Source organism: Rhea pennata, chromosome 12 (assembly GCF_028389875.1).
Source record: "Rhea pennata isolate bPtePen1 chromosome 12, bPtePen1.pri, whole genome shotgun sequence".
NCBI classification, from domain to species: domain Eukaryota; kingdom Metazoa; phylum Chordata; class Aves; order Rheiformes; family Rheidae; genus Rhea; species Rhea pennata.
This window is the reverse complement of record NC_084674.1, coordinates 20,383,811-20,402,579: the sequence shown is the minus strand read 5'-3', so window position 1 is coordinate 20,402,579 and position 18,769 is coordinate 20,383,811. Positions and strand designations below refer to the sequence as shown.

At 41.3% G+C, this 18,769-nt stretch overlaps 1 protein-coding gene across 11 annotated transcripts in view; it reads left to right on the top strand.

The window, feature by feature from the left end:
* The first annotated feature begins 9,756 nt into the window (after positions 1-9,756).
* ATP2B2 (ATPase plasma membrane Ca2+ transporting 2) overlaps positions 9,757-18,769 on the top strand; it is a 396,770-nt gene continuing 387,757 nt past the window's right edge. For 9 of the 11 annotated variants that reach the window (XR_009959696.1, XM_062585783.1, XM_062585782.1 and 6 more), the window contains exon 1: positions 9,757-9,804. The gene's annotated coding sequence lies outside the window, so the exon portion shown is untranslated. Of the gene's footprint in view, positions 9,805-10,467; positions 10,527-18,769 lie in introns of those variants that run through there. The other 2 variants (XM_062585776.1, XM_062585790.1) reach the window with 1 other exon arrangement.

Below are 18,769 nucleotides of genomic sequence, written 5' to 3'. Positions count from 1 at the left end.
TAGCATCCTTCATCCTAGCTATTCTGTGGATAAATAACAAATAAAACCTAGAGCTAACGTGCCCCTAACCTACCTGGCAAAAGAGGAACAAGTGTCATTCTTAGCTGCTGCTTCTCTGGCTTCAAGAGGCACAGTTAGGGCTAAAGCTGAAACTTAGTCCAAGAATTCTCAGCACAGCAGAGTTGAGTTAATAAAAAATTGCTTTACATTTTAAGTACTGTATCAAAACTGCTGCCCTTGAAACTTCCTTGAAATATCACACCAAATATGGGTTTCTTCATCTCATTCATTGTGAAATGTGTCTGCATTTCACAAATGGACAAACAGAAGCAGCTCTTACCATTATCTTCCTTGAAGGGATGGTGAGTCAGGGCAGGATGGTATGCAAGATCTCAAGTGTGATATTCTTCATAGATGTGTCAAGAAAGAGCTCTTGTTCTATTTTTATTTTGCTCATGTATTGCTAGGAGTGTGGGGGTTGATTCTGCCCTTGGTATCTTTAGGCATTGCTATGTAACTTGCTTTCCCCTGTGGTTAGGTAGTAGGATCAAGGCCTAACTTTAAATGAAATGTAACAAATGATGGAAGAGTGAAGGTGAGATGGATGACAGAAGTGTTATTATGGGCTTCTGGGCCTCTTACACTTGCATGCAAATGCTGAAACTGAAAAGGAGTGGAATGGCTCCGTTCCGTCCTCTCCCTTTCTCCTCCTTCTCTTCTCCCTCCCAGCCATATTTGCTAGACCATAAAATACTGCAGTGCTATACAATTCACTGACAAAAGTTGGTATGTGGAAACATTTGCGTTGTCCTTGTTCATTGCTATGCAAAACGTGATTTATTGAAGATTGTAGCTTGACGAGTGAGCACCTGAATATATGAGCGCTACTTTTCCACAGTAAAAGGTTTTACTTGTCTTTATCCGCTTTTAAGTTGAGTCATTTCCTATAAATACACCGAACATAATGAGGATTTAGGCATGAAATAGTCTGTACTAGCATTTTAGGAACTAATTTTGTATTTTTTGTACACTTGAAATACATGCAAGGCTATTCTTAGAATGCCTCTTAAAGCTTAGCAAGGTCAGATAAGTGCTTTGTGCAGTTGCACACATAAGTTGTATTTAACTTCTCATTAACTTTTCAGTGTGCTAAAAATATGCATAATTCATTTCCCTGCTGTTTTTACAGTAACATATGATAAATGAATAGGAGAAGGGGAAAAAAGATGAGAGACTGGTGAAGCCTTGTCATGTATGCCTACTACTGAGAAACCACTAGTACTGCCAACTTGAAAAGCATGCCACTGTAGAGCTTCATTTTTATTCAGATCCCAGTAAGTTATATAATTAAAAGAATATTAATCTCTACTAAGTGCATCTACTTGAACACCCCCTTATAATTGTAGAACTTTGTAATAATTACTACTTTAGTATAGACTTTCTGATTAATATATGCCATTGCAGTTCATTAAAAGTAAGTAATGTGCATATATACAGTCTTTGAAAAGTTTTAAGGAATGGCTGATGATTTGCTTTGTGTCTTTTTTTCTGTACTGTGGAAGATGGTTGCTTTTCCCTTATGGGTATACTGTTGTCCTGTGCAATTCATCAACCTTTTTCTAAATACTGTGTCTTCATAGCTGGGCTTGCTTCTTTTTTCATCTTACATAACTGAATATACAATTTAGGCTGCCTTCTGTGCTTATTTTTAGATTATAAGATCATTACACTATTTGGGAAGATACTGCTTTTCACTGTCCTAGTTGATTCGCTACACTCATCTCAACCTATTGCATTTGCCTTGCTGCAGGAATTCCTCAATTTTCCTTCCTGAAGCTCACATGAGACTGAAGCAAATGTGTATTTTTAATTTTGTCTATTCCTGGAGGCTAAAGGCAGAAATAAGTAATGAGCACTGGTGTACCAAGAAATGCATCAGAAACTTAAACAGGAAAGAGTGATAACTTAATTCAGCAGATGCACCGTTGTTTGCCTTGCTCCAGTGTTGATGTCGTGCTTTTGTGCTTCCGATTCTGTGAAGATACCTGGTTCAATTCTGAACTAGCAGGGAGACAGTTAGGAGTAATTAGAGAGCACAGCAGAAGTGCTGTACTGGGGGAGAAAATCTTGGTACTCAGCCCAACTTGCTCATTTTTGGAGAAAACAAATCCAATTGCAAACAGGAGGATTTATCCAAGATCCAGGGGCTTTTTAGCCCCACCATTCATCCCACAGAGCTGTCTTACCCAAACCATCATAGAAGGGCAGGCTAACCAGCCACCGCTTTCCTTTCCAACATTACTTCTGCCCCCCTCACCCCCAAGTTCTCCAATTCATTCCTGCTATTGTGATCCAACCTTTCTAGATGTAATTAGGACTGCAGGTTCAAGAAATACTGCCACACTAATTTCTTTCTCTGCTATTCAGTCAGAACGTCATCTTTATTTCATTGGGATCCATAAATTGTATTGTAATAGGCAAAAGTAACCTTTGCCTTGTTGGATAGCGTTTGTAAACGAGGCTGGAATGTGCGTTGGCCCAGGAGCAGCAGCAGGGCCAGCAGCGAGATGTCGTTTGCGTAGGCGTTAAACCTGAAGATGCAAGCTCTGTCTTAAGAGAATGACGCTTCACTTCTGATGACTTGTTTTTTGCGGTAGGGTATCATGTTCACATACGAAGAAGCTTAAACCATCTCCAAGAGGTAATTAAATCTTAAATTATTTCGGGGGGGGGGGGAGGCGGTTGCAAGATAGGGAGGAATGTTTTTGTGCAATATGGGGGCTCTCTGTCAAAAACTATTCCCAAGCTAGTTTTGATTCAATTGTGACCAGAGAATACTGGCAATAAGGTGGGATTTCCAGCATTAGTAAGTTTGGAGAAACTGAAGTCACTCTAGAAAAACATTTGAAAACTCGCGTATATGTTGATCCATCCAAGATGATTAGTTAAAGAGAGTTAGAGAGATTGTGGTTTGGATGCTCTTTTTTGCAGCAAATTGTTTCTACTGACAACGGTTAGGTTTAAAATTTTTAATAAGAAGTCTTGAAGGCTTGGTGATAAGAATGAGGAAAATCTGACAAATATGGTAGTGTTTAATCAAGGTAGTAAAGGAGAGGAGAGACTAATTAGATTTGTCTGTATGGGATACTCAGCTTCAGTAATGTGGAACCTTCTGGGGTTTTTTGGCACTATATGCTGAAGCAAATGCAATCAGAATTTATTGTCTGGGTCAGAAGCTCCAAGTAGTTGTTATCCTAGTGAACTGAGGATTATTTTTTGCCTAAAAGCCCCAGATGACTATTGACCAGTATGTTACTGAAATGTTACTAGCAAACAAAAGCTGAATGAAAAACAAGGAAAAAGGCTTGTACTTTTTCCCATCTATAATGCGTTCTGTATCCATGTTTTTCCTTCTTGCTGCTTGCACTCATCACTAAAATACACATCCAAGAATGTTAGTCAGATATACAAATCTAATCATAAAATAATTGAAGAGACTGATCCCATTAAGGTTCGTAATTTGGGTGTGTAGTCACCATAAACTCAGATATAGATAAAGGAAAGATGCAAATGTCTCCAGAAAGTGATACTTAAGAGATCCTAAGAGACCTGTGATGCAGTCTGGAGATAACTGTTTCTATTTTGACTCTATGCATGTGCGCACACATGCATGCACCTGTGTGTAGGTATGTATGCATGTATGTATGTGTATACTTATACACGTATGCATTTATATATACACACACACACACACACACACACACACATATATATATATAGAGAGAGAGAGAGTCCAGGAGGAGTGCTCTGAAACTTGGCATCATCGTTAAGGATAATCAATATAGGTTTATGTAACTGTGGTGGTGATTTAAATGTCTAGGCAGGACCCTGGTCAGAGATCCCACCCTTTCAGAATTAAAGGCTCAAATGCGATGGCTGTGCACATTAAGAATACAGAATAGCTCCCTGCTGTCACTTCCGCATGTAGTCAGCCGTGTACACCATGGGGACAATATATCATGTCAGGTATGCATGTAATTGTGGGATTAATTTGCAAGTGGGCTCGGATGTTACCCGAGTCTGTCCATGTCTGGCAGGAGTGCTTACGTTTGTATCACCACAGAGCTCATTTGTAATAATTACTAGGAGGCTCAGAGCTGCTATTTATAGAATGCTTTTGAGAAATAAGTAGCATGTTAATTAGCAGAAGTTGGCCAGAAACTGAAAAAGTGAAAGAACAGCCTTCAGTGTCAGTAAGTTGCAGAGCAGTCAGACAGCAACGTTGATTTCTAGCAGTGACGTGGATTCTCATGAGTGAAACCAAGGGCTTTTGGGTTGTTTATCCTGGCACCTGGGACTTAAAGCAATGACTTGCTTAAAACATATGTTGGCAAATTTGCCTTGCCCATGTGCTATCTGTTTTTTATTAAGAGTTTAAATATAAAAGGTGAGTAGGCTTCCCAGCAAGACAGCATGAATGTAATGGGCATCCTTCAATCCAAGTAAGATGTTTTGAAGTTTTGTTATTCACAAAGCAGATGAATTGTTTTTATTCAAATGGTATCGTGCTAAGCCTGGTATTTATAAATGACTATTGGGACCATTTCTAGATTCTGTGTTTACCCTGCTTAGTCAGTCTACTTGCAGCAAGACTTTTGTGTTGCTGATATTTTTTTTTACAGAATGTTGTGTAATATTTGTTTTATGAATTTTTACTGAAACCACAGCTGACAACCAGCTTTTACATCATAAGACTATTTCCCCTTGGAAACTGCTGTAGAAGGGAAGGACCAACTTTTAAATTTATGGGAAAGTTGAATCAAGTTTGTTGATAGTCAGCTTGTTTCTCGGCGTTGACCTTTAGATGTTGCTTTTGCGTCCTCACGGCTTTTTCGGATTTTACTCTTAACTTTGGAGGTGACCTGCATCCCATGTCCAAGAATTTAATTATCTTCCACATTCAAATTCTTTATCACTAGCTCTAAAGCTTATGCAAACTGTTGCCTATTTCACTCTATCAATATTTTCCTCAGAATACGAAGTCAAATAGGTTGAAGAATCAAAAGGAAAGAATTACGTTAGAGGAGGTTATTTGGACTTCTTACTAGCATGCTCAGAATATAACTGAAAGTTATCTTTTTCCGAGCTATAAATTGTATTATTGTGACACAGGCATTAGCATTCAATGGTACACTGAATAGCAGTACTCAGGAGTACACTGTCTTTTGTTCCTCACATTATATTTTTTTCTTCAACACAGCACCCATTCATGCATTTTCCCTCATACATTCTTATGAACAGAAAGGTTGCCACAAAACATGTAAGTAGTTCTTCAAATGATGTAAATTTGTATTAAAATTTTTAATTTTTCCAGCTAACTTTTCACAGTGGTCTGTAGAATAGGTGTTACCTTTTTTTTCTTTTTTGTTTTGTTTTATTTTAACAGATTTGCTGCATAACTTAAGAGGACTGCCTGAATGTATTGCAAAAGGTCTGAATATTGCAGTAGGTTCTTTGTCGCGATTTACTCCATGCACATAAAATAGCTTTGTGATTGCAAATCAGTTCAGGAATAATTTAATTTTAAGAGTTCTTCTGCTCCCATTTATATAAACGTATTTAGCAGATTAATTTAAGAGAAGTCAAATTATGCATCTGGAAAACTAGCCTGTGGTCCTTTCATAGACTTTACAGTCATAGTATCATGTGTGTTTTTCTTTGGACTTGCTGTTCAGTGGGTTTTTTAATTTGTTTTTAAATTAGAGGCATTGTGGACACCTCCCAGGTTTTTAATCTCCACGGGAATTGTTCTTTTATGTTGTTTCTAAGTGCTTTGGGTGCAACATCATCAACTTCTATGTCACATTTAACAAATTACTTCACAGTGTGAGATTATTTATTTATTTATTTATTGCTAGGGAAGCATCAGATTTGTTTTATAGAGAAATCAATAGGTAACTTCTAATCATTCTTATTTCTAGCCAGGGTTGCTGTTGCCAACCAGGTCAGCAATTCGGGGCGTGCTGCCTGGCCTACACAATTGTTCCTGACATTGGATGGAGGTTAAGTCCATCTACCATCCGCCTAACTGAAGCTAGGCCTTTTCAAGGGCGCTTTGTGCCTGCACAAATGCAATGTGTGTTTTGCAGTTGGCTCCAGCTATTTTTGCTTTGATGCTGACTTGGAGCTGTGCAGTAACAGCTGTGGAGTAGCCCAGTGTGTCCAAGAATCCTCTGATCAAACTCTTCTTTTTGAAAAGTGAAGATCTGGTCAGTTTTTGGTTATCTTCTGCAGTGTATGTGACATTTCTAACGTTAAATGTGGAAAGCAACTTCATCGCACCAAAGTTTCACTGGTTGACTTGTATACAACTTCATGGCAACGTTGAGACTGTGTTAATACTCGCAGCTTTAGTCTGTCATTACTTAAGCTTTTAAAAGCTATAGAGGTTTAGGAGTGGTTGGCTCCTGATTGCGGTGGAAGGATGTGAAATTACTGCAGATCATGTTGGTGATTTGCTAGGATATACTTTCTATTGTAGCGAATACTGGACTTGGGCCACAACTTGGAATAAGTTGCTGTGAAAGTTTTCCTAATAACAATATAAGACTGGGGCTGAATGTTGTGATAACTGAAGGGCTGACTTTGTTGTAACAGGATAGGACTTTAGGCCTGTGAGCCAAACACTCATCTTCCAAACGTTATTTCTGGTCCCCGTGTTTCATAAAGCCATTTACTGTTGTACAACTCCTTGTACAGCATTTCCTCTTGCTTTGCTAGAAAAGGTGACAGATTTTATGTTTGTACTTGGCTCTCTTAATCTACATACTACTATATTTCTGGCAGATAAAGATTTTGCAATTCTTTGTGCTGCCGTTTGGGCAACGTCACAAGTAAACTCTGGAAATGCCTAAGGATTCTTTGGGATGGCGGATGTTATGTGTGATGCAAGTCATCACAGCATAGTTATATGATGTATACCTACATCTGTTTCAGGAATTTCATGAAGGGCCTGAAATATGAAAACTACCTATTCTATTCTAAGGTGATTGCAGCCAAACGGAAAGCTCTTGAATTGTCATCCTTTACTCGCTCTCTCTTGAGGTTTCTTTGAAATTATTCCTCTATTTTGTTACTGTGGAGATTAAGTTCTAGGTTGTGAATGTGATGTGAAGTTGAAACCTGGGAAGAACAGTCTGAGAAGTATGATTCGCTGTTTAATTATTCAAACTTGTATGTTGTGTCAGAGTGGTGACTATGATCTCTGCCCCTTTATGTTCTCTTGACAAGTAGATTATCTCTGCTGTGTATACAGTCCGTTATTAGCCAGGAAAACAAGGAGGAGTTTAAAGGAATACCTAAATTTCTCATATGAGAGAACATGTAATGAGTTTAGGGAAAAAAACATAATAGGAATTGGTCCGAAGCTCCAAAGTAAATTGGAAAGTATTTAATTATTGTAGATTAGTTGAAACCTGTATTATTAGTGGCATGTTAATGAAAACTTAAGGGACTTTCTTCATTTTAATATCCTCTTTTAGAAGCTAACCAACTTTTTTTTCCCCCCTTAATATAGTGTACGTAACAGAGGTCTGTAAGGTACCTCTACACTTCTCTCTTCTTTGGAGAACTCTTTCTTTTACTACAGCATTTCCAGAGACCCAAAACTCTTACATGTATACTACAAAAATAGAAAATAAAAGTTAGCTTCTAAAACTGCAAGAAACTTAAGAAATTACATATGCCTGTTTGCATGGGAAAAGATTTTAATGGGCAGAGGATATTAAAATGAAGAAAGTCTCTTTCAAGCTTTCATTCTTGCCATGCACTTTTGCTATTTCATCATCATTTAAAAATAACTCATAAGATGGCAGGGGCCAAATATCCTGGGCTGGAGAGGAGGCCAGGAAAATAATAATTTGTTTGTATGGTTCTAAAGTTATTAGTCTCACACGCAGTAGTTGACCAGCTGTAGATGTTACAGTGTGACCACTCAGACTGTCAGATACTATCCTTCTGTGTAATATTTAAACCTAGAACTTTGCACCATGGTCCTTGGGCTTTCATAAGGTGAGGTAGTGTGTAGAATTGTATATTTGTGAGAAAATTAAGTCTATGGGATGTAATGCTTTTTATGCAGTGCAGAATTAGCAGTCAAATGTGTTTGCCTGATGCAGTAAGAATGTGCATCTAATGCTTTGCAAATGGTACTCCAATCATCTGCTTTAAATGATTAATAAGCACAGTCTGAAAATAGCACCAGATTTACCTAATGTTTGCGTGATTATTTTTGTAAGCATTTCATTCAGGCTTTCTCTGCCATCTTTGCGAGCATTGTCAAACAGAAACCTTGCTGTTCTTGATTAGTTTTTCTCTGTTCATTTGATCTTCACGATGAGATGTAGCAGAGAAAGCACAAGAAATGCTGATTCTCAGTTGACAGTAAGCATGTGGTTTAAGATCATATGAGAAACCTAATCTGGATATTTCCAGAGTATTTCCAGGTTTTTACATCTTTCTAGAGCTAGTAATTAACCTTTGTGAAAACTCTGAGTTTGTATTTTGCTAAATAGCTTGTGTGGAAGCACTAAAAAAAAAAAGTACGGTCACAGCTTCTAGTTTTAAACACTGGAAATTGTTCTAAAAGGGACGTGGAGGGATTGGTGCTTTTGTTCTGTTGGCTGTCCTACTTTTGGGTAAGTCCATGCTGATATAAGGTGAAGACTGGAATTTGAATGGTGTTGAGGAAGTAGCCGAGATAGCAATCGGAATATCGTTAGCAGCGTATCAGCTCTCGGACAACGAGGGCTGCCCAGCAGTGCTATTTGCCAGTAAAAAAGATGGAAGACTTCCAGTTTTCCAAATAAAATGCTAGTGTTAGCTTTGTGCGTGTTACGTGATGTGTACTAATCCTTTATGCTGAACAAATCTGTGTCACCTCCCAAGACTTTTTCTGCTCCCACTCCAGTTAAGCTTGGGAGTCAGTAACTGGTTTTAATGCTTGTGGTGAAAAGATTCCACGGCACAGCAGAATGGTTATGAACTTCGATATAGATGTGTATATCTATACGTAAAAGCCGGAGGGTTTGGTTAAATACCCAGCATGAATTACCCTTGAAATGTTTTAAAGGTGCCTTCTTTTTTTTTTTTGGCAGTGTTTTGATGAAAGTATCCTCATGTGTAAGCTAATTTTTTGACTAGCTTGCTAGTAAGGAGTGTTTGTTTCCTGGTGTATTTGATGTACGTAGTCTATATTTCATGCTCAACCTGCAAAGTTAAAATTCTCTTGTAATTTTTTTTAATTTCCCCCACAAGTATGATGCCCTCGAGCTGGGTTCGCCACCTTTCAAAATCAGGTTACGTGCTTCCCCTTGCGTGTTTTTTTTTTTTTTTTTTTTTTTTTCCTTGAGAACACGGAATGAACGGTAGGAGTGTTAGTAAAAACCGGGGGGGCCGGGGGCCGCCGCCGGCACGAGCGGCGCCTTTGCGGGGCGCCCGGCGCTGGCGGGGGAGGCGCCCGGGCCCCGCAGCCGGGCGGAGCGCGGAGCCGCGGCGCGGCCTCGCCTCGCCTCGCCTCTCCCCGCTGCGGGGAGCCCCAGCGCCGCCGGGGGCGGCTCCGCCGGGGCCGGCGCTCCGCGGGGAGGGGAAAGCCAGGCGCTGCCCGCCCCCCGCGGCGCCCCCGCTCGCCGCGGCCCCGCCGAGTCCGACGGAGCCGCGTCGCCGCCGCGCCGCACCGCGCCGCGGAGGGAGGGAGGGAGGGAGGGAGGCGCCCGCCGCCGCCGAGCCCCGCCGCCGCCGCCCCAGGTAAGACGGCGCCCGCCTCGCCGCGGCATCCCCCGAGGTGCCCGGGGGCCGCGGGACCCCGCCAGCTGCGCGGGCGGGGGGAGCCGGCTCCAGGCCGGGCAGGCTGGCGCGGCCGCGGGAAGGGCAGGGGGCGGCGAGCGGCCGCGGCCGCGCTGCTGGCCCCGTGGGCGAGGGCGGCGAGGCGCCGCGGCGGCCGCCCGCGAGCCCCCTCGGCGCGCTGCGGGCCGCCCCGGCCCCGAGAGCCGGGCAGCGGCCGCCCCGTGCCAGCTCCGAGGAGGGGACGCTCTTCTCATCAATCCGCCTTCTGACTCTCTTAAAAAAAAATCTCTGCCTGTCAGTCCTGTTCCTTAAATTTGGGTGTCTGAGCCCACTAAGGACGCGAGCGGCGGCAGAGGGACCTTGGGAGAACCTTCACCTCCCTGTCCTCAGGCCCGGGAGCTTCCCTGCTCCCAGCACGCTCCAGCACCCGGCTCGTGGAGCGCAGCTCCCGCCGCGCGCTGGGGGGGTAACGCTGTCCAGAAGCAGCAGTTCCCCACCGAAGCCCGAGTGCTTCGGAGTCGGAGAAGAACCGCGGCACGAGCCGGCTTCCCTCGGTCACCTAGTAAATCGGCCGAGGTGCTGGCGGTGTTCGGACTCGGTCGTCGGCCACGGCCGCCTTAGCCTGGTGTCACCAGGGTGGCCTTCTGTACCGCCGCTGAGCAAAAGGGATTACTTTTCTAAAGGTTCGACTTAGTCGGAAATTGTCCTATAAATGCACAAGAGGAACTGCTGTCATCTTTTATGCGTCTTTGCAAGGCCTGTTGTGTTTTAAATTGAGGAATCCTCTCTTTCACCAAATGCAACTCTGCTGAAAAGTTTCCTACCTTCTGCATGTTTCTTGCTGATCATTTTTGCTTGTGTTTTGCTGAGCATTTTTGCTTTTTCTCCCTACTTATTGCTGTGTTATTTTATCACCTTGCACCATATATCTTGATTTTTCTGCTACTACTTTATTCCTTTCTTTATTTTTCTGTAGTAAACTTTGTTATTTGAGGAGCTTGGATACCAAGATAAGATACTGAGAAGATAGGCAAACTGAAAGCGACAGTCTAGAGTAGGATGTTACTGCTTCTAAAGTAAACTAAAATGTAGATTTATAAACAGTGTGATAGTTGACACTGCTGTAACTCGATTCTCAAATAGGAAAAAGAAGCAATTGTTTACAGCAGGTCTCTTACTAATGTATCGCTGGTGGACGCTGCAAGCCGTTAGCTACCTAAGTAGCTCCTCGCGAACCAGTGGGTCTGCGTGCATGCGTAATGCTCGCAGGTAGCGTTTCGGTTCTGAGCCTGCCGGCTCATCTGCTGCATGACTGATTTCGTGTGGCTGCTGCAGTAGAATTCAGCCCTTCATAACTCTTTCATGATCTTTTTGTGAAGAATATCTGAAGTGGCTCGTGCATGTGTGTATCGTGCTAATAAACTAGCCCGCTGCTTTTTATGGTGGCTCTGTGATTTAAGGCGGAGTTCCATTTTCAACGTGCACATGGCCCTGAGTTCCTTCTAAATCAAAAGAATGTGTAACACGTTGAGTTTAGTGTCAATGTTAACACTTTCAGTTCAACATTGAATAGAACTAATGTTTTGGGCAATCTTACAGTGCAAAGTACTATGTTAGCTTTAGTTCATACTTGATCTCATTACTGGTGCTGTCCTTTGCTCACGTGCTGTAAATCCAATACTGCAACCTCTTGATTATCCAAGCTACTTGAACATAACATCGATCCAGATTTCTGGCGGGTCCCTCTACCTCAGCTGTGTCTCCTGAGCGTTCGGTTGCCTATTTGCTGCTTATCGCCTGCCTGGTTTTGTAGTTTGACAAGCCCCATGGGGAGGGGACTACTGATACCTGCTGGTGGTTGGGTGGTGCTGCCGTGGGGAGAGCGAACGGACTTTTCTGATGCTTGGTGGGCTTGATTTGGCTTCCCTGAAAAATAAGGCATCTGCCGTCATTTGTGACGCCTCGAGGTGTCCCACGTGGCCTCAAGCTGCCGCTTCAGAAGGGCAGGAGTCTCTCGCGTGTCGTGCGTCCCCGCCGCAACAGGGCAGCTGGGGCCGCGTGAGCTGCCGCGCTGTAGGCAGCTGCAGCAGGCCGGGTGCCGCTGGCTGCTTCCTCTGCAGGCCCCAGGGGCTGCAAGACGACCGCCTCAGCAGGTCTAGTGATGTGACTAGAAGTAGGGCTGTGAGTACAGATGTGGGGGGAAAAAAATCAAACATAAGCATATTAATTCTTTTATGAATAAAAGTGGCAAATGCAAGAGGATGGAGTGGTCTTAATTATTCAAAAAACCTAGATCTTTAAAAGAGTGATTGTGGACAGGTAAGTTCTGTGTAGCAAATAGACGTGACAGTCATGCCAATTATTACTGAATGGCTGAGATGCATAGAGGTCTTAATATGTGCTATATAGAGGATATAGTCTTTAATATGTACTGTGAAAGTGTTAGATCAGAAAGGCTCCTTTTTGACAATGTCTGCTCTGAATGAAGTTTCTTATCTTTTGTAAATGGAGTTATTTAATAGTGAAATATTGGAGTTCCATTTTACAGGCATAACAAACTCCCTTGCTTTTATTGGATCTAATGTACTATATCCTAACTGAAGTGTTACTGGCATTTTCCTGGGTGACCCTTCAAGTGTCGACATGGGTTTGTATCTAAAGGTCATTCATGTACATAGCCTTGATTTTATGCATTCTGAATTTTTGCATTCAGAATTCTTAAATAGTTTGTAACGTGAATAAAACAACTAGCGTGCTGCAGGGATGTCCTCTGAACACTCGAAGGTGAAGCTGAAAGGCTTCAAGTGTTTCTCGGAGGCAGTGGTTGCTACAGGCACAGTCGGAAGGGTATTTTGGAGGCTTCAGCACATGCCTTTTGCTGTGCGGGAAGAGGCGACGTTTCCGTCTCCCTCGCCCGAAAGGACGGGCACTGCCAGCAGCACCACGCGTACCTCCCTGCAGCCCCTCGGCTTACCGAAGCTGACGTGTTTGGAGTGCCGCTTACTTGCGAAGGCAGCCTGGCTGCGAAATTTCTGTAAAGGAGCGGCAATGTCGCACACTGGGCAATACAGCTGTCGTAATGCAGGAATCTGTTTGCACAATGGATTTATTTCTTATCTGAAGGCAGTGGAACAACCTTAAAGAGTAATAGCCCTGGGCCCTTTGGCAGGGAAAGGGCTTTCTTGAACTGGTACTCCTTGCGAGGGAGGTGCTCTGGCCTGCCTCGATGTGGCCATGTTGTTATGCACACGTTGTGCGTACGTATGGAAACCATCGATGGGTTTGCGAAGGTGTCAAGGCTCGATTTTAATTGTTGCCATTGGGGCAGGATTCAGAGCTGCGGGGCTGAACCAGGTTTGGTCTCCCGTCGGCCAGGCTTGGCAGCAGTTTGGCTCAGCGCACGCTTGTTGTATTTGAACTGTTTTGAAGCCTGGAGTACTGAAGCTGTCTCTACTGAGCATTTAAATTTCTAAGATTAATAAGTCATTAATTCCATAGTGTTTGGGGAATTACCTTTAGCCTAATTCATCTATTAACATGCCTAAAATTACTTGTGTTAAACTCCATGAAAAGCATGTCTAATACAAAGTCATCCAGCAGGAACTGGAGAGCGTGGGAGGTTTTGCAACTGCTGATGTCCAGTCTGTGCTGTAGGCAACTCTTCAAAATTCAAGAGTTTTCTGACAAATAGGAGGTTTCTTTTGGTGGTCAATAGTGAGATTAACACTACCATGTTCTTTTTGATATCTCATGATGAACAGGAGATACTTTTCAAGCCTCTGTGTAGTTTTACTACTCAAAACCTGCAGTGTAACCTTGAAGATATTTGCTGATCGTATATATTTTATACTGCTTATTGAATAGTGGCTCTTGATCAGTGGAAGCCATTTCCACTAATGGGAAATCTTTTGTCATGAAAGATAGGATTGCATTCAGCAGAACATACAAAATATGCCCCTATGCTAGACTCTAACATTTTAGTTTTTGCAATTCAGGTCAGACCTGTTTTATTGATATTTTAAGCATTTTTATATACATATATTTTAGATATGTATTTTCTAGACAGGCTAATAATTTAAGAGGATTGAAATAATAGGAAGGGTTTTTTTTGTGGAGTGTTGTCTGTAACCGATATGGAAATCCCCAGTAAGTCGATGGGTTCCTTGAAATTATTTTAATTGATGTCTTGAAATTTTTTCAAGTCGGACTACTATTTGAGGAGATTTAAGAGAATCAAGTGCAGAACCATGTCCTTTGCTATTGTAATACTACTTAGCACTTTCACTGATAGTGACTGCTGAAACTTAAGGTAAATTCAGCTGATGCAAAAAGTTGTAGATATTTATTCTTTGTTGTCTGAGGAAGTTGATCTGGGTGTTGGTGTGTTGGCCTGGAGCAGTAGTAAAAGCAAAATGTTGGTTGTGAGATGAAATTTACCCAGGAAAACAAATTAATAGCTATATTTGTATATGCAACTATTTTGCTTCATTGAAGTTTTAGTGCAGTTTTAACGCATTATTTTATTCTACAATATCTTAAAAATTGTCAGCATTTTTGGAAATTTTTGGAAATTTGATTGGTTTGACATTTTGATTATTTTGAAGCACTTAGTTCTTCAGCTGCTTATGTGGTAATTTAACTTGTTTCAGCATCTTCCTGGGTATAAAAGTGAGGTGGATCGGTTTGCAGCTTCTTGCATAAGACTCTTTTTTCCTTCTGAAGTTGCATACTATTTTTGCCTCTCCAGTCCTTTGGGAACGTTACTCTTCCTTCTTGCATTATTGAAAATAATAGCTAATGTTTGGGGATGGCCTTAGATAATTCCTTAAGCCCTCTGCAGTGAACTTCATTAGGCCCTGTCAAACTCAATATATATGGCTTCCCTAGGTTATTTTTTAGCCTATTCTTTTTTTCTTCAGGCCTGTAGTCCTGTCCTTTTGGTGTAATCACTAGTGCAAAATTTTTGTTCTTCAGTATCCTTTTGATGAAGACACAAAAGGATATGAAGGAGATACTGAATACTTCAGCTGTCTCTTAAACATCTGTTATTTTCTCTCCTTTCCCATTAAACCCCAGAACCTGTGCTTTACCTTTGTCACCCACTTGCTCCTGCTCTGCTTATAGATCCTTTCCTCGCCGCCTTTTAATGTACCTCATTAGTTGTTGATCCTTTTATGTGTTGGCTCGTGTGAATCATACCCAACACATTTGCACTGTTCTCTTCTTCGCTCTTATTTCACCTTTTGTACCATCTTTTTTGACAGTCAAAACCTTTTAAGACCCTGGATCTAACAATAATAGTCTCTTACAATGCTTCCTGAGCTTCCTCTGCATGGAGATAATTTGTTACGCTTTCTTGTACAGCTTTTGTTCGTAACTGTTAGTTTCCCTGTGCTCCTCAATTCTCAGATCGTCTCTTCAAGAGCTGTTACCAGCCATTTGGCTAGTTTGCTGAAGTTGCTTCCCCGAATCCCATTTCTTTGTTGTGCTTCTTTCAAACCTGTCTTTTCATATGGTTGTGAATTCTGATGACTTGTGATAATGCTCACTTGCAATGAATCTCTGCCCTTAAAATCTCAGTCTGTTCTTTCCTATTAATTGAAAAAACGTGAGTGCAGCTTTAGTAACTTCTTCCATGTTCATGCCTTTGTTTTATCTTCTTAGCTCAACTCCACCTTAACAACATGCTTCCTATTCAAAGGATCAGCATGAGAAGACTGAAAAAAAGAAAAAATAAAAAAAGGCATGCATGGGATGGGGATCTAAGGCTCTGTGTGCTATCACCTGCTTTGTCAGGGATGTTTTTTGACTTCCGTCCAAATTGCTTGCCTTTTACTGGGCTATTGCTTCAGTTTCATAATTAACTGCTACAATGTGTACATAACCTGCATGTTTCAAGGGTTAATTCATGACTACCTGTAGAACTATGAGAATTTTGGATGGAAAGTGCTGTGTATCTGTGAGGTGTTCCTCATGTTATTCAACAATTTTTAAAGCTACTGACTTAAATAGCAATGAAATGTGGTAGGTTCTGCCTATACACACACCAAGAACCAAGTCTCCTCTTCATGTGAAAACACCAGTTTACTGTGGGTTTCCTGTTCAGGGAATGTGCTGAGGATCTGAGTGTATGAAGCATAAGAACATGCCCAGAACAGAAGAGCACTTTGGTTAAAATTCCTTCCTGCTCAAAGGAAGACTATCATATTTGAAATTTAGCACTAAGGGTTGCATTCTTGTCAAGAGACCATTTCCAAGTTAGGGTTGTGGCATGATTGTCAAATAGGCTGCAGATAACATAGTAGAAATTCTTAATGTATTAAGGGCAACATCTTTAAAAAGGGGAGAGAGGAAAGCCAAATGGAATTTAAAGTCCTGTTGGCTCATCAGTGGGATGTGTGCATCTATATCAGTTGGATGTTTTTGAAAATTGCACTCTAAATTGGTGACTAATAGAGCTCTTCCCATGGATAGTGATGTAGAAGTCTTAATAGTTACTATTAATAATTCAACTGAAGATTATTGGAATCTGATGCAGTACCTCCTGAATGGTATGTTGTTAGGGCTCTATGATGAAATAATTCACTTTTAGGAATAATTTTGTCCCTTTTGATGCATCTAGATAGCCAAAGCTAGAGGTCATGGTACAGGAGAAACTGGTGGTGGAGTCATCTTTGCTGCCTGTTTATGTGCAGATCTGCAGAAGGGTATATAAGAGCTTGTTCTCTTGAATGCAGGAAGAGTTGGGCAGAGCGTGTTTCCCTCTACCAGCTTTCCATAGTTTTCCCTCCAGCCTCCCTCTACCAGTGCTCAGGTGCTCCTGCAGCCACAATCCCCCTTGTCTTCTGGGTTATGCCCCAGTGAGAATTGGGATGTTTTTATGATTTTTTTTTTCTTCTTGTCTTTTTCTTATTTTAGCTATCTCTTTCCATTCTCAAAGGAAATCTAGATGAACCCTTTCCACTGAAACCATTTGAATTCCTAAGTGTTCTTCTGTTTGGTGCTGTTTCAGGTGGAAATGTGCCTTTTATAGCTGTAGAAAATGGAAGATGTCAAGTAAACTTACTGGTTTAAACCAACCATATTTTAAAACATCCAGAAGCACGATACTGTCTTTGATTATCTGTTTGTAAATATAAAAAAATAGAAGTCCCGTGTATATATTTTTAGGGTACATGAAATCCATGAAGAACAGTAGTGGATCACTGTTATTAAGTTTTTAGTAAAGCAAACATGAGAAGTACTTAGAGCTTTTTAAGGAGATCTGGAATTTCTGTAATCAAATCAGTGAAGACTGTGGTTAATCAAAACAAAAATATGAAAATATGTTCACTGTCACTGAAAGATGAACTGATGGGTCCAGATTCCTCTGCAATGGAGAGAGAGAATTTTCTCAATTAACATACACCAGTTATTACTGTTGAGCAGTTAGTCATTTGAGGAGTGCTTTTGTCTTCTCGCAACACCCCTTGGTGCCTGTTAGCAGTCTGTCTGCCTCTCTGCAGCAGCAAGGGGTACACAACATTAGTGTCTTTTGAAAATGAATAGAATTCTGCTCCAGGCATGACACTGCCTGAATTTCTCTCTTGGTGGAACAGTGTTGCATGCTGAAGGACGCTTGGAGAAGTTGACATGAACCCTCATGGGTGCCTAAGTCGGTGTTTAGTTTCTACATGAATGCTTTCTTCAAGGGCTGGGGTGGGGTGTGCTTCTCAACTTCTCAACCTGTTGTTATATACGACTTCTGACTTCATGTCTTTTATATGACTCAACCTATTTTCTCTTTTTGCAAGTTCCCCCGTAAATACGGCCAAAGAAAGATGAGATCAGTTGAGCTTATGATATTCATCTACCTGGATTTTAAGCCTCTGACTTCTGGAAGAAGTTTCCCTAAACGCTTTCCGGTAGCAGGGGAAAGTACAGAAGGAAAAGCCATAGGATGACTATAAGCATTGAACAATAAAACCAGAACAAAAAGCTTTCTATAAATAGTGGCCTGCGCCCAGTTTAGCAAGTACTTAAGCATCTGCCTAAATCCCTCCTTGTTCAGCAAAGCACTTACATGTGCTTTCAAATTCTGCTGAAATAAAGCATTAAACATCAGGTTTAAGTGCTTTGTTGAATCAGGGGCTATATCTGTGCAAGTGGACCTGGATGGCTCTCTTCATAGGAAAATGGTGTGCTCTAAGGCTGGAGATGGTCTAACTTGGTATAATATTTTCTATGAAATTTCTGACATTGTGCTTGGACCAGTTCACTATGGGAACTACTGCACATTAAGTAGTGTTAGAGGGTCATTGTGTTTTCTGTATTTGTATAATTGTGTAATTTGTGATATTCCAAAAGCTGTGCTCCCTTTTTACTTGAAAATCAGCCAGACTTAACAAGATGAGCTGTCTTTATGATAGTGGGACCTGTATTATCTGTTAAAGTGAATTTCCGTTTTTCTCACAAAAACTAATTTTAAAGATGTGTGTCCTTTTACATTGGTGGGTAATAGTCCATACTCAAGAATACAAAACATGAGCTTACTGAACCAGGTATCCAACTTGGCATCCTGTCAATGAGTTTTCAAATGATTGAAATCCATTTAAATCTATCAAATTTTAAGTTACCTACTTAAGGCCTCTTACAAAGGCTTATTTTATCAGAAAATATTTAGCACCTATTTTCTTCAAATAAAATATATTAAAAAAAACAGGTTTTCAAAGTATTATTTGCTTTGGAAAATATGCCACAGGGAGCATAACTACTGACAGCTGGTTTTGGTAGACGTGGCTTTGAAAAGACCTTCTTCTGTGCAATTCCCACAATGTTAAAAGTGGTTGCCATGGCTGGCTGGGTTGATCTGAAGGCAATATTTAAAAAGTCTCTCTTGATCAGGCTAAAGTAAAGAAAATGCAGTTCATCATGCTTATTTATGAAT